The following is a 12,607-nucleotide window of genomic DNA, read 5'->3' on the forward strand; positions in this document are numbered from 1 at the left end:
CGGTTATGTTAGGTTGGGTTATCGTAAATATTATGTGTGTAGGACTTTCCTCGCTTCGTTATGAATCGATACCAGACGAGTTATACTTTCTATTATGATAACCCAACCTAACATAACCGCCGCAGCGCGCTGACAAAATGTGGCCTCCGTTTAATACGTAAGTACCGAACTAACTATACACTTCTGAGCCTTGGCATCTCTTTTAATCCAATCAGCCTTCTTCTTTCCATCGCCCATATCTTCAAGTTTCTCAGAACCATCAACAATACTCATCAAATCACTGGATTGAAAAATTATTTTAATCTGAAATTTCCACAATGGAAAAGTTTCAACTCCTTTGAGTTTTTCTACGAAATCATCTTCTTTTACTGATGCCATTGTTAGTCTTACTTTTACTTTTTCACTCACCTTCACTAAACTTTAACTCTTAGGGTTTTACTAGAAGATTACTTCTTGTTTTTACAGTTATGGTTGAATTAATGAATTTTTCTGGGCCCCATAACCTGTTGACTTAAGTGAAAGTAAATTACTAACACCTAAGGTTTTACTGTTACAATAATTATCTTTTATTTTACTGAAGTACACACACACAACATTTTTACTCAAACATAACTTATTCAACAATTCTCATTACTATAAAAACAATCCTAACTATTTACACATGGTCAGCTGTTACCAACATAAATTAAATTAAATACAGAACAAGTAACAGCAAACATATTATATAAATAAATGGTATCAGCAATCTGACACATACTTTCTCCCATTAGCTTGTCAATAACCTTTATCGTGAGTAAGCGGTGTGAGAATGATATTTTATAGGGGAAATCACCGTTTCTTTTGCAGCAATAGGACAATTTTGTTCAGAATTTAAAGGACTATAAACGTATAAAATGTCTATAAAAATTGTTTGGGCCTTTTCCTAAAGTAGTTGACTTTCCATTTCTTTCATGTGTTTTCATGGGAAGATCAAACTGTATTATTAAACTGATTCATACGTTGTCCTACTATTTTGGCATTAAAATTGAACACCTTATTCTGGGTAACTGGACCGGTTAACCAAAAATAAGAATTGAATAAGAGATGACAGCCAGGTTATTGGGAATTATGACTGTTATTTGTTTTAATATTTAACGCATTGATGTAATACTTCATAATTGCTCGAATTCGAGCAACAGGTACACTAGAATTTAGTATACTGTGACATTAGAAATGTTATTTGTTGTATTGGATGTATTTCCAAGAAAGTCCATGTCCATGGGAAGCCTTTCGGCTATCTTAGATTTGCCCTACATAAGATCAATGCTATTTTTTTTATTCTCAAACAGCCGCTCATGAGCTATTTACCCCCTCAAAATATATTTTTATTTAAATACCAAAGTGAATGTAAATACCTATATAGTATACTGTGAGATTAAAAGTATGCTTTATAGTCTTTTTTATTGTTTTATGAGTTAGAAAGTCTAGGCTATAAGGATTCTCCAAAGATTAATCTATTTTAAAAGCGAATTAAAACAATAAAAAATATACAAGCATGGAATCATATTTTATTCATAGTTTAATATGTAAATCAGGTAATATATTATTGGTCAGTTCAATTAATGATATGATGGACGAAAAAATTAAACACCTTTAGATATTAAATTCAGGCTGTCAGATCAAGGTGCAGGACTGGTTGAAAGAATTGTTTGATATCTCTAAATCGAGGTTTTCTTAAAAGTCTTCTTTTTGTTTGGATCGGGATATGTATTCTGCAATCAGAGTATCTTAGAAAAATATTTTTTGTAAATACAAGTGTTCATAATGCACAGTACAAATTTATAAATTGTAAAAACTGAATAGAAGATTGCTTTTTATAACATGTAATTATATCATTTTAGTATTTATTGTCTGTTATATCAAAAATATTGAATCACTTTTATAGACACAGAGTTAAATATTTGAATCAAACATTTTGATATTATTGGACAGTTCCATCATAGACAAATAAAATTGAATATAGACTGTTAGCCGTGCTGTGGTTACCATTGGTTCTGGCGCTCACCACTGGGAGCGCCGTGTATAACACCTATTGATTGGTTAAGATAAGTATTAAGCCTGTGGATATCAGATAGTAATTTGATAATTACCTATGGATATGGCAGGAAATTTAGGAGAATTAGGCAGGAAGAGTATGGTATAAGACTGGTAGAAGGAATTGAATACTGTATCTGTAAGTTCAAGGGTTTCTTCAAAGTCTTGGTTTTGTTTCAATTAGGATAGGTAATCTGCAAACAGAATATCTAAGAAAGAATCTTTGTAAATTTAATAAAAGTTAGTGTTCATAGTGTTCAATAAAAAAAACTATTAAAGATTGTAAAAAATGAATAGTCATATATATATAATGGAGTAGGCACAATAGACCTATGTTACTTCAAGCCACTAATTAAATATATAGTAATGAATTGTTTTTCTTTTTGGCTGAGAAATATAGGCATATATCTACAGTTCTTGATTTTGTACACTTCTTAAATAATAAAAAAATATGGGTTAAGACAACTCAATTGGCTCAAGTATTGTCAAAATAATCAATAGGAATAACATTACAACAATTTTAGAAACTAAAACCATGTTATAAAATAAAATAAAAACATAATATAAAATAATAGAATTTAAAAATACTAGTCATTAAACTTACTTGCTGTAGCTTAGATGATTTCTTAAAAAAAAAAAGTTTCAGGTTGTGGATCATCAGTGCACTATTAAATTAGTCTCTTAAGTCCATATGATTATAATGTGATTTAATATTTATAAATTTGTTTTTCCATATTTCTGTTATGTCTTCTTCTGTATGCTGTTAATTTGTGAGTAAGTAGAAGCATTTCCTTTCAATTCAAATTCTGTTTGATTTCTGAATAAGAAGTCTATACAAACACGTAAACTTTTTCATTCGAATGACACTCCTCATCAGTAAGAATGGCAAGCTGTTTGTTTTGCCTTAAATTATCTAACTCAACCATTGTAGGATCATTTGGTGGAGGAGGCAGTGGAGCCTTGAATGTGCCAAGTATATATAAACCAGATATTTTAGTGACTCTACTAAGAGCAACATACAATAGGTGTCTATTCAATCTATTTTTTTTATTAAAATCTATGCAGACACTATCGAAAGTCTGTCCTTGACTCTTATGTATTGTTAGTGCTTCAGCAGGGGTTAATGGAAACTGTTGCCTAATTATTTGATAATGATTTTGGGTTGCAATGTTTAATGTAAATGTTCTTTTTGATATTGGGACAAGACTAGGATCGATGTCTTCAGTTGCCATGTAATTTAAAAATGGAGTTCGTGTATTGCAGCCCACAGTTGTGTCTGGCATGAAAGAAAACCATAATTTGTCAACATGAGATTTATTTGTGAATGTTATTTTCTTCAAAATTCCACAAGTACCATTAACAAGACCATCTTCTACATCTATATTTGTGGTTATCATATATTTTATGCCTGTTTTTAAACGCAATGATGTTGGCAACCCACCAGTTTCCGTAATTTTTTTCTTTTTAATACAGTCTAGGGCTTTTGCTTTAATTTTATCGGTAACTTTACCAATCACCATATCCGTAGCTTCTGACTTAAGTTCTTTACCTACTGATGTAATAATTTTTAAGTTATTGTATTCTTCTACACTTGAATTTTCATAATAAAGTCTTATTACATCTTTCGGGACATCAATCTCCTTTACTTCTCGACTTTTGAATAGATTTAGGTCATCATTTGTCATTTTTCCAAGAACTAGGTTGTTAAGGGCGATAATGAATGCTTTTTCATTTTTTTGTCTCATGATTTCAGTTAATTCATAAAATTTAAATACCTCCCAAATAGGGTTGATACCACAAAGTAAATTTAAATCATTGTTTTTGGGAGGTAGAAAAACCAAAGAATCCATCACAGGTGGAAGTTGATTCAGGTCACCCACAACTATTACCGATATCCCGCCAAACATTTCATTTCGACCTGTTATTTGTCGCAACCTGGTGTCAACCCGGCTGAGAAGAGTGCTACCTACCATGGAAATTTCGTCGATTATCAAACATTTTAGGTCGTTTAGTTTTTCTCTTATGGTATTTGCAGTGTCGCTAGCCAATTCAGGCATTTGCCCTCCAAATTGTGATACTGGCAAAGCAAATGCTGTATGTAGTGTTACACCTCTTATTAAAAATGCCGCCTTTCCAGATGGAGCAGAAAGTAAAACCTTAATTGAATTTGGATTCGAGCCAGGTAAATTGTCAAAATAATGTGTTAAAAGTTGAAATAAGGCATTTATGACTGTGGATTTTCCAACACCAGCAGATCCACTGAGAAATATATAGAAAGGTAAAGTGTTAGATTTGCAGAGTCTATAAATGTGTTTAACAAAAGTTGATTGTTTTGCATTTAAATTTTGTAACATTGTATTAACTTGTGCTAAGGAAACTTTTTGAGGAGTAGAGTAACGGTTGAATTCCACATTTTGTTTTGTTAACCCACCTTGATCCATAACATTGACCTTGTAATGTTTAGGCAGCTCATCATTCACAAACCCTTCAACTTCCTCTTCTTCAACATGTTTCACTTCATTCTGTACCGTGTTGACAGCTTCCTCTAAAACATGATCAGGCATGGAGCAGTAAGGCTTAGCATTTTCTTTGATGACCTCTTGGTGTTGCATGAACTTCTCTTTACAATCAACGGTTTCAATTTCTTCTAGTTCATTCCGCCAGGGAAAAAAAAGAAGAATCTGTTCTCTGTAGTATTCTTGTGGATCGGCTAAAATTTTAAAATTTCGATACCTTATTATCCTTTTCTTATTTCTTTCAGTAGGCATAGTGCTATTTTCGTCAGCGTCATCATTAACTTCTTCAATTTTATTTCTACTAAATGAGTATTTTGAAGCGAAATCGGCTAGACAAATATTTTCACAAGCTTTAGACCGTTTTGCATATTTTTGAAAGATATTTTCCATGAAAATGTCAGAGGAATTATTATCAATATTTTGTAAAATATCTTTAGGCTTTAGCATCATTACTCTATCATTTATTCTACTAGTATTGATGAAAACTGTGCTCCTACTCGATTTGCTTAAAGGCAATGACAAAACATGATATGCTGCTTCTTGCGATGACATGAGATTACTGTTTAAAAATGTGTTGGCAATTTTTTTCAACTTTTCTCTTGAGTTACCAATGCCTTGGCTAATGTCAGTAGCTGCTTCTCTGAGTAGAGATACCATCCCAGAATCAATTTTGCTAATATAATTTACTATGTATGATGCAAGGCCATATTCTTCAACTACTAGTTGAACATCAATATTAGCCTCAAATATGTTTAAAATATCTTTATTATATGAATTTATTCCAACTTCAAGGCTTCCTCTTTTTAAAAACACTTGAGGTCTTGACAAAGAGCTTTTTAGGGCATCAATATAGGTGTTTTGAGTTAAGTCCAATTCTTGCAACATTTCATCAAATGTAATATCTTTTGGTTTCATGAACAGTAAATGCATGAAATTTTTAATTTTTTTATAGTTTAATTTCATGTCATCAGTCTGTATTTCTTTGTCTAGGGGAGAAAGTATTGTTGTAAATGGCATCATTGGAATTGGAAAGTTAAAACGGCATTTATTTTTATTTTTCATCCCTTTGTAGCATGTGTGAGTATGGCGATGTTTTATAAAAGACATATATGGGTTGTCCTCCTGGTATTCGCATGTGATATACTTATCTATAAACTGTATGCACGTGTCTATATTATTTCCCTCTATATTATCTTGGTTTGGTGGATCTTCAAGCCATAAAAATATATGCTCATGTGGTGAGCCTCTCATTTGAAATTCTACTCGTTCATAACTGTCAATAACAGTGTGTTTGCCAAAAGGGCCAAAATCTTTCTCTTTTATGTATTTCATCAATTTTGAAACTTTTTGATCAAAATATCGAGCACAGGTTATTGGGTCATTACGAATTAATAGAGTTTTATCATTATCAGACAGCGACAAAGCTTCTTCAATGCTAATTGTTTTATTTTGTAGCAATTTTGCCAAAAGTTGAATTAATTCTGGCCAGAACTTTTCAGCAGATGAGAGTGTAATAAATAATGTGGGTTTACCTAACTGTCTTATCATGGAAAATAAGTTTTTCTTTTTGTTCTCCCAATAGGCTGGAGATGATCTCACCTGGTTCAATACTCTAAAACCATCATCATGATTAATCAAACTGTTGACAAAAAAATCATTTAATGCATCGGTGACAGTTATACTAGATTTGATTTTTTTCTTTCTCAAGCAAACGTTTATATTAGAAACACAGCTCAACTCTAGTTTCTTTTTTGCCATGTATAACAATTTAGTAGGAGTACAGCTTCTTCTATCAGAACGCCTTGCTTCAGATTTTGCTCTGTCTGCATAAGATATTTTCCCTTTTATATCCATTGGGAATCCACCATAAATTTTAGGGAACGACAGTTCTTCAATGTCTGGCTGAATGTGCCATGGCACTGGTTGTTTATCCTGGCCTGGTGCAATGACCTCAACACTACTAAGGGATGTTTCTAAATTTCTATCAATGATTAGCACTTCTTCATTGTCTTCCTCACAGAACTCTTCATTTTCCAAATTGATTGCAGTGGATGTTACTTGTGCCTCATCGTTAGAATCAACAATGAAATTTAAATTTTCATCAGAATTTGTTGAGTATTGTTGAAAAAAAGTATCATCAATTATTATATTGTACTTTTGATATAGTGGAGTGTCCTTTAAGTATGACAATGCTTGGCAAACTGCAGAAGGCCGAATAGTTTCATACATATAATCTGAAGCGTGTGTTATATGTCTTTTTAGCTTGATTTGTATTGTATTCATATTTACAAAATTGCGAGGCAGTTTTTGAACCATATCATTAATTTCAATTGGTACATTGATAACTGATCCTTTAATTCCAAGCTGGGAATTTAATGCATGTGTTTGTAAAGGTCTGATTTGCATAAAATTGATATAAGGTGCAACCATTCTTTCTTCTAGATCAGACAAACTAGTTAGGCACTCTGGAACATGTGGGAATTTTAGACCATTTGAAACTGAAAGTGGCGGAACTTTTCCTTTTTTGATATATTTATTACATGTGTGACAAATCCATTTACATTCGCTAAATATAGAGGTATCAATGTTAGGAAGGTTACTGAAATCTGAGATTTTAAAAGAATTTATAGAATGTAAGAAGAACAATCCTTCGCAGAAAGTACAAACAAACTCTGGACGGTAACTTCTTAATTTAATTACATCTAATTTTAACTTAGCTTCTTGTGACCCACTCCTACGAAGCTGATTCTGAACTCTTTCTCGATATTTTAAAATTTCATTGTTCCTTTTTACAGCTTTATTTAGCTTCTCGTTCTCTCTTTCTTTGGTTCTAAAATCTTCATCTGATCTAAGCTTTTGCATTAAATTGCTGTTTCTCTTTCTCTCAGTGTCTTTATAGTCATTGTTTGATCTAAGTTTTTTCATTATATTGCTGTTTCTTTCTCTCTCCTTGTTCTTGTAATCAGCATCTGATCTAAGATTTTTCATTATATTGATGTTTCTTTCTCGTTCCTTGTTCTTAAAGTCAGCATCTGACCTAAGATTTTTCATTATATTGCTGTTTCTCTCTCTCTCCTTGTTCTTGAAGTCAGCATCTGACCTAAGATTTTTCATTATATTGTTGTTTCTTTCTCTCTCCTTGTTCTTGTAATCAGCATCTGATCTAAGATTTTTCATTATATTGCTGTTTCTCTCTCTCTCCTTATTTTTAAAGTCCTCATTTGTCCTTAGTACATTCTTGTTAGTAAGATCCTTTTCTCTTTCCTTAATTTTGTATTCTTCATCCATTCTTAGTTTTTTCATAACGTTTGTGTTTATCTCCCTCTGTTTGATTTTGTAATCTTCATTTGATCTCAGTTGTTTCTTATTTTGTAAATCCTTTTTCCGTTCATTATCTTTGTAATCAGTACAGGTTCTGACTCTTTTTTTGTAGTCTGAGTTCTTGTCTAATTCGGTTTTTTTGTAATCTTTGTTGCCTCTTCTTTCCTTCATTTGTTGTTTATTATACAGTTTTCTTTTCTTGCCCTTTTTTACCACTTCAATCCAGTCATCATTACAGTTATTTGGCTTTATTTCATTATTTATCTCTGTATTAAACTGTGGTTCAACTGTGTGTAGTGCGGACTCGTGTAAAATTTTACTTGAACTCCTGACGCTTATTGGAGTTATTGTAAACAATGACTCTGCAGTGAACATGAAATTAGTTGTCATTAGTGATAGAAGATTGTTAATGGAATTAAATTGAACAGCAACTGCAACGCCGTTTTCAAATACAGCTCCAGTTTGTGGGTCTCGACTATGTGGGTCGAACATCCAAAATGAATTTTGATCATCCTTCATTAAAGCGACAGAGAGTAGCATAGATGTAAATACACCAACACTTTGTTGAGAAAAAAATAAATGCAATTCTTCCCTTAGATTCTTATTTTCAAGACCTACATAATTTTGAAAAACTTGATCTAATATTGTTACTTCATATTGAGACCCTTTTATATTAAAAACTGGGACTACCTCATCAATTGTCAGGAATTTTGGAGGAGAACTGTTATCACTTGTATGGAGAAAGTTCTGGGACTCGATGTGCTTAGAGTTGCCATAAACTAAAATGTCATTCATTACCTCCCTAGACCATTCATTAACAGGGCATATGCTGTTCATAACAATAGCTGTAACTGCATTACTGGTGCACTGTGTATTCCTTACGTGGACTGGAAATCTATAACTGTTTTGTGAAAAGTCACCTGCACAAATTTTTTCAGAGTCTACATTATTGGTATGAGAAACGTCGGATTTTGGATTTCTTTTCAAATTAATAAAATTCTTCTGTTTTGGCTTTCTTCCAACCCCTTTTAATACATAACTGTACATTTTGATTCAGATTTTTGATTTGTAGTTAAAAGTTTTAAGTTTTATAATCTGGTTAGGATAAGGTACTGGAGTAGGTAACTTTGGAATAGTAAGGTTGGGAATATGTTTCTTGGTACCTATTCTGGTTTGTGGGATCAGGAATATATCTGCAAAAATTTATATTTTGATTAAAATTCCTATCATTATATTTAATAGATATTACAAGTTAAATAAATCTGGAAAAATTACTTATACCAACTGTATTTATGATGAAATTCCAGTTAGCATTTAAGCAAGGCTTTTGCCTTTTCGATCTGAATCTTTTTTTAAGTATTGATTTAAACGCCTACAAATTGACTAATTCGAACTTATCAGCAATTTTTGCTTATATGTACGGTATATGATTGTTTGTATGCATGCACAAAGATCTCAAAAAACGGCTTCGGTGACTTCCAAAATTCGGTATTTTTAAATGTTGTAGGCCCTAGATAATTCATGTCTGGTCTAAAAACTTGATTGACAACAGCCACTACCTAAGAAAAGTTTGTATTTCAATATACACAACTCTTTTGACAATAAAAAAAATAACATACGCCTTATGGGTTGCCAAGGTACTATGCTAGTTGAAAAAATAACAAGGGAAAAAAGAAAAAAGTGATAAAAAAAGCTACCACAGTATATTATCAAACTACAAATTACACTAAAAAGGAAAAAAAAAACATCATCAGTTGTTATGATTGAGCAAAGATTAGGCTACACTGTTGATTGCTAGATATATAGGGGAAAATAGTTCCAATCAAATAACTTATAGATTATATTTAATTGTGGCTCTATTCTACCAAAATTTAAAAACCCTAAAGTTCTGGAGAAAATGTTTACAAACTTTGGTTTAACAGTGAAATAAATATTTCATTATATTAACTTACATTTTATTGTATGTAAATTAGAATAACAAAAATAATAATCAGCTGTTTTAATTTAAAAAAAACCTCAAAACAATGTTTATGCAAGCACATGTGACTGCCATTGGATGTAAAATGAATTAATGTTTTGTGGATTGTCAGTTTAAAATTGCCATGATAATAAATCCAAATTTCAACTAAACTTAAATAACAAATACCCCCGCCGCAGCAAACCTGCCCTCTAAGTGAATTTCCATTTGCATGAATTGATTTTCAATAAATCAATTTTTATAACATTAGGTTTAACGAGAACCTAGGTTTGTTGCTACAAGGAAACTAAAAAGTGTGTTTTTAAGTAAAATAATTATAGCTTAGTATACAATCAATACATGTTTGATCAAAATCCATAAACTAGCAAACTACAACATTTTACAATATTCTCCACAAGAATTACATGGCTTTAATTCCATTTAAATATGAGTACTCATAAGGTTAACATGGGAAACTCCATAGCCACTGGGGCGGAGCCCTGGGAATTTAAAATTTAAATTTTTTTTAGTTTTCTCCGTAACCAATAACCGTACAAAAACACTTTGATATACTTAATTATTTGTTTTTTTAAGCTCTTTAAGAAAGTCTATAGAGAAATTGGGATTTTTTTGTTTTGAGTGTCAAAAATGAGAAAAACTAATTTTTACCCCATAAAACACCCCCCCGTAGCTACTTCCCTATAGGGAAATTCGCTAAAAATTAAAAGTAGTTTTAACCAAAATGCGAGATTCCTTCATATCACTTTTACAATCGAAATAAACTACACCGAGCAATAGTTTGGTCCACCGGTACTAAATGTAAAAAAATCGTAAAACTGTACGTACACACATTCTAGTATGGATTCTCTAAGACATGGTTTTAGGCTGGATGATATAGGCTGGTTTAGAAAAAACAAAATGCAAGGGTCTGTGAGCTGACAAAAGCCATAGCCTACAGTTGCTCTAGCCCTCCAAGTGTCCATAGTATTGGTATTAATGTCCGCCCATTTATTGCACAATCGCAGGGTTTTATTAAAATGTATCTTAGAAACTGAAAAACAATGTAAAGTATAAGTTACTGTTTTATATAATTTTGTTTGGGAAATTATGGACTTCAATGTAATATATAAAACATTATAAAAAACTAGTGGCCTATAGGGGCCATAGCCCCTAATTTAGACTACAATAAAAAAAACCATATATAAAATGACAAATATTCGAAATAGGCCTATGTTTTTAAAATTATCAATTTTACGTTACTTAAAATGAACAGTGTTTTTTGTTTTATATCTTAGTTTTCCTTCCGTTGGAGTCGTATATTAGTTGCTTCTGATGTGTCAATGAAATAAAATTGTAAAATAATGATTAAATCAATAACACAATATATTAACTAATGGAAACGTGCACACGGTTTGGCCTGAGCCCGGAGAACAACGAATCAGAGCTGAAATCATACAGCAAAACATTGCACATCTTTTATAGTTTAAAATTGAAGATTTGTTTAGTAATCTTACGAATTCTGTTATAGTTTCCATTTTGAGAACCACATGTAGAGGCAGGGGTGCCCAGAGGGGGGGTACTGTGGCGCGTTTGCGCCACAGGAATTTTTGGGGGGGGGACTTTTTTGAGGGGATTTTGGGGGGGATGATTTTTGCTAGCTGTCATAATGAATGAAAAATTTTGTATAAGCAGCCCGAAAAACTGTTTCGTAGCTCACTATCAACACCAACAACATTTTGCCATTCGTAATTAAGATTTGCTTCTAGAATGGTAAAAACGCACCTTGTCAGACAATCCTTAATATACCAGTGTCAGTGTCGAATTTTATTTGCTACATATGTTTTGGTGGTTCTTTACCTCCACCACACAAAACACGAATCGATTACAGATAGGCCTATCAATTCACGCGTATATATTGCCGTCGTCAGAACTGGAAGTAAACTGAATCAGGTTCAGGTTATGACGGACAGACGTGGTCTCTGGATTGTCGTCTGCATTGTCACCAGCTGATATAGGACTATTTTGTAGTGACTGAGAAGAGTGTAGTATAATGAGATTCATAATTAATTGAGTGTTTTCACTCAAAAATTTTGCGCTGTCCCTAGTTTTATGTAATTTATATATTTCAAACTCCTCAAAGTATTTAATAAATTTCCTTTCGTGCAGTACTGTAGAATTTCGAGACCATAATTTATATCCAGCAGATAAATTGGTTATTATTGTCAATAATTTTAAATGGAAAACTCAATTATGAATCCCATTATATTTTCAACACTCTCCTCCGTCACTACAACTAGCCCAATATCAGCTTTTGATAACACAGACGACAATCCAGAGACCACGTCTTTCCGTCATTAACCTGATTCAGTTTACTTCCAGTCCTGCCCGCGGCAATATAGGCTACTCACGTGAATTGATAGGCCTATCTGTTATCGTTTCGTGTTTTGTGTATAAACAGATTGTCTGACAAGATGCGTTTCTACCATTATTAGTCATAAAAGGCAATCCTGGGGCTATCAAAATTAATATAAGATTACTTCGTCACAAAAACCTTTTGTGGGTATTTTGCCTGGCGATTTTTGTAGAGTAAAATCGAGTTTTTGGAGTGTGTTGTTTGGAGTGGCGGTGTTTGTAGAGCCAGGGAGTGGCGAGCAACAAGTCTGTCTTATTTCGTGACTGCCTATAATTTTGAAAAAAAAATTTTTGCCAAAGTATTATTAATGCATTTTTAAAGCGAGTT

The 12,607-nt window shown here is 32.4% G+C and overlaps 1 long non-coding RNA gene across 1 annotated transcript; it reads right to left on the minus strand.

Annotated features, from left to right (window-relative positions):
• Positions 1–1,620: 1,620 nt before the first annotated feature.
• LOC128982672 (uncharacterized) lies at positions 1,621–2,750 on the minus strand. The gene is made up of 3 exons (XR_008489710.1): positions 2,678–2,750; positions 2,130–2,267; positions 1,621–1,751 (listed from the first exon to the last, which is right to left on the minus strand). It is a non-coding gene; the product is annotated as an uncharacterized LOC128982672 (long non-coding RNA).
• Between the last annotated feature and the right edge of the window lie 9,857 nt (positions 2,751–12,607).

Source organism: Macrosteles quadrilineatus, unplaced genomic scaffold (assembly GCF_028750875.1).
Source record: "Macrosteles quadrilineatus isolate MER2022 unplaced genomic scaffold, UCM_ALF_1.0 Scaffold_944__1_contigs__length_25152, whole genome shotgun sequence".
NCBI classification, from domain to species: Eukaryota; Metazoa; Arthropoda; class Insecta; order Hemiptera; family Cicadellidae; genus Macrosteles; species Macrosteles quadrilineatus.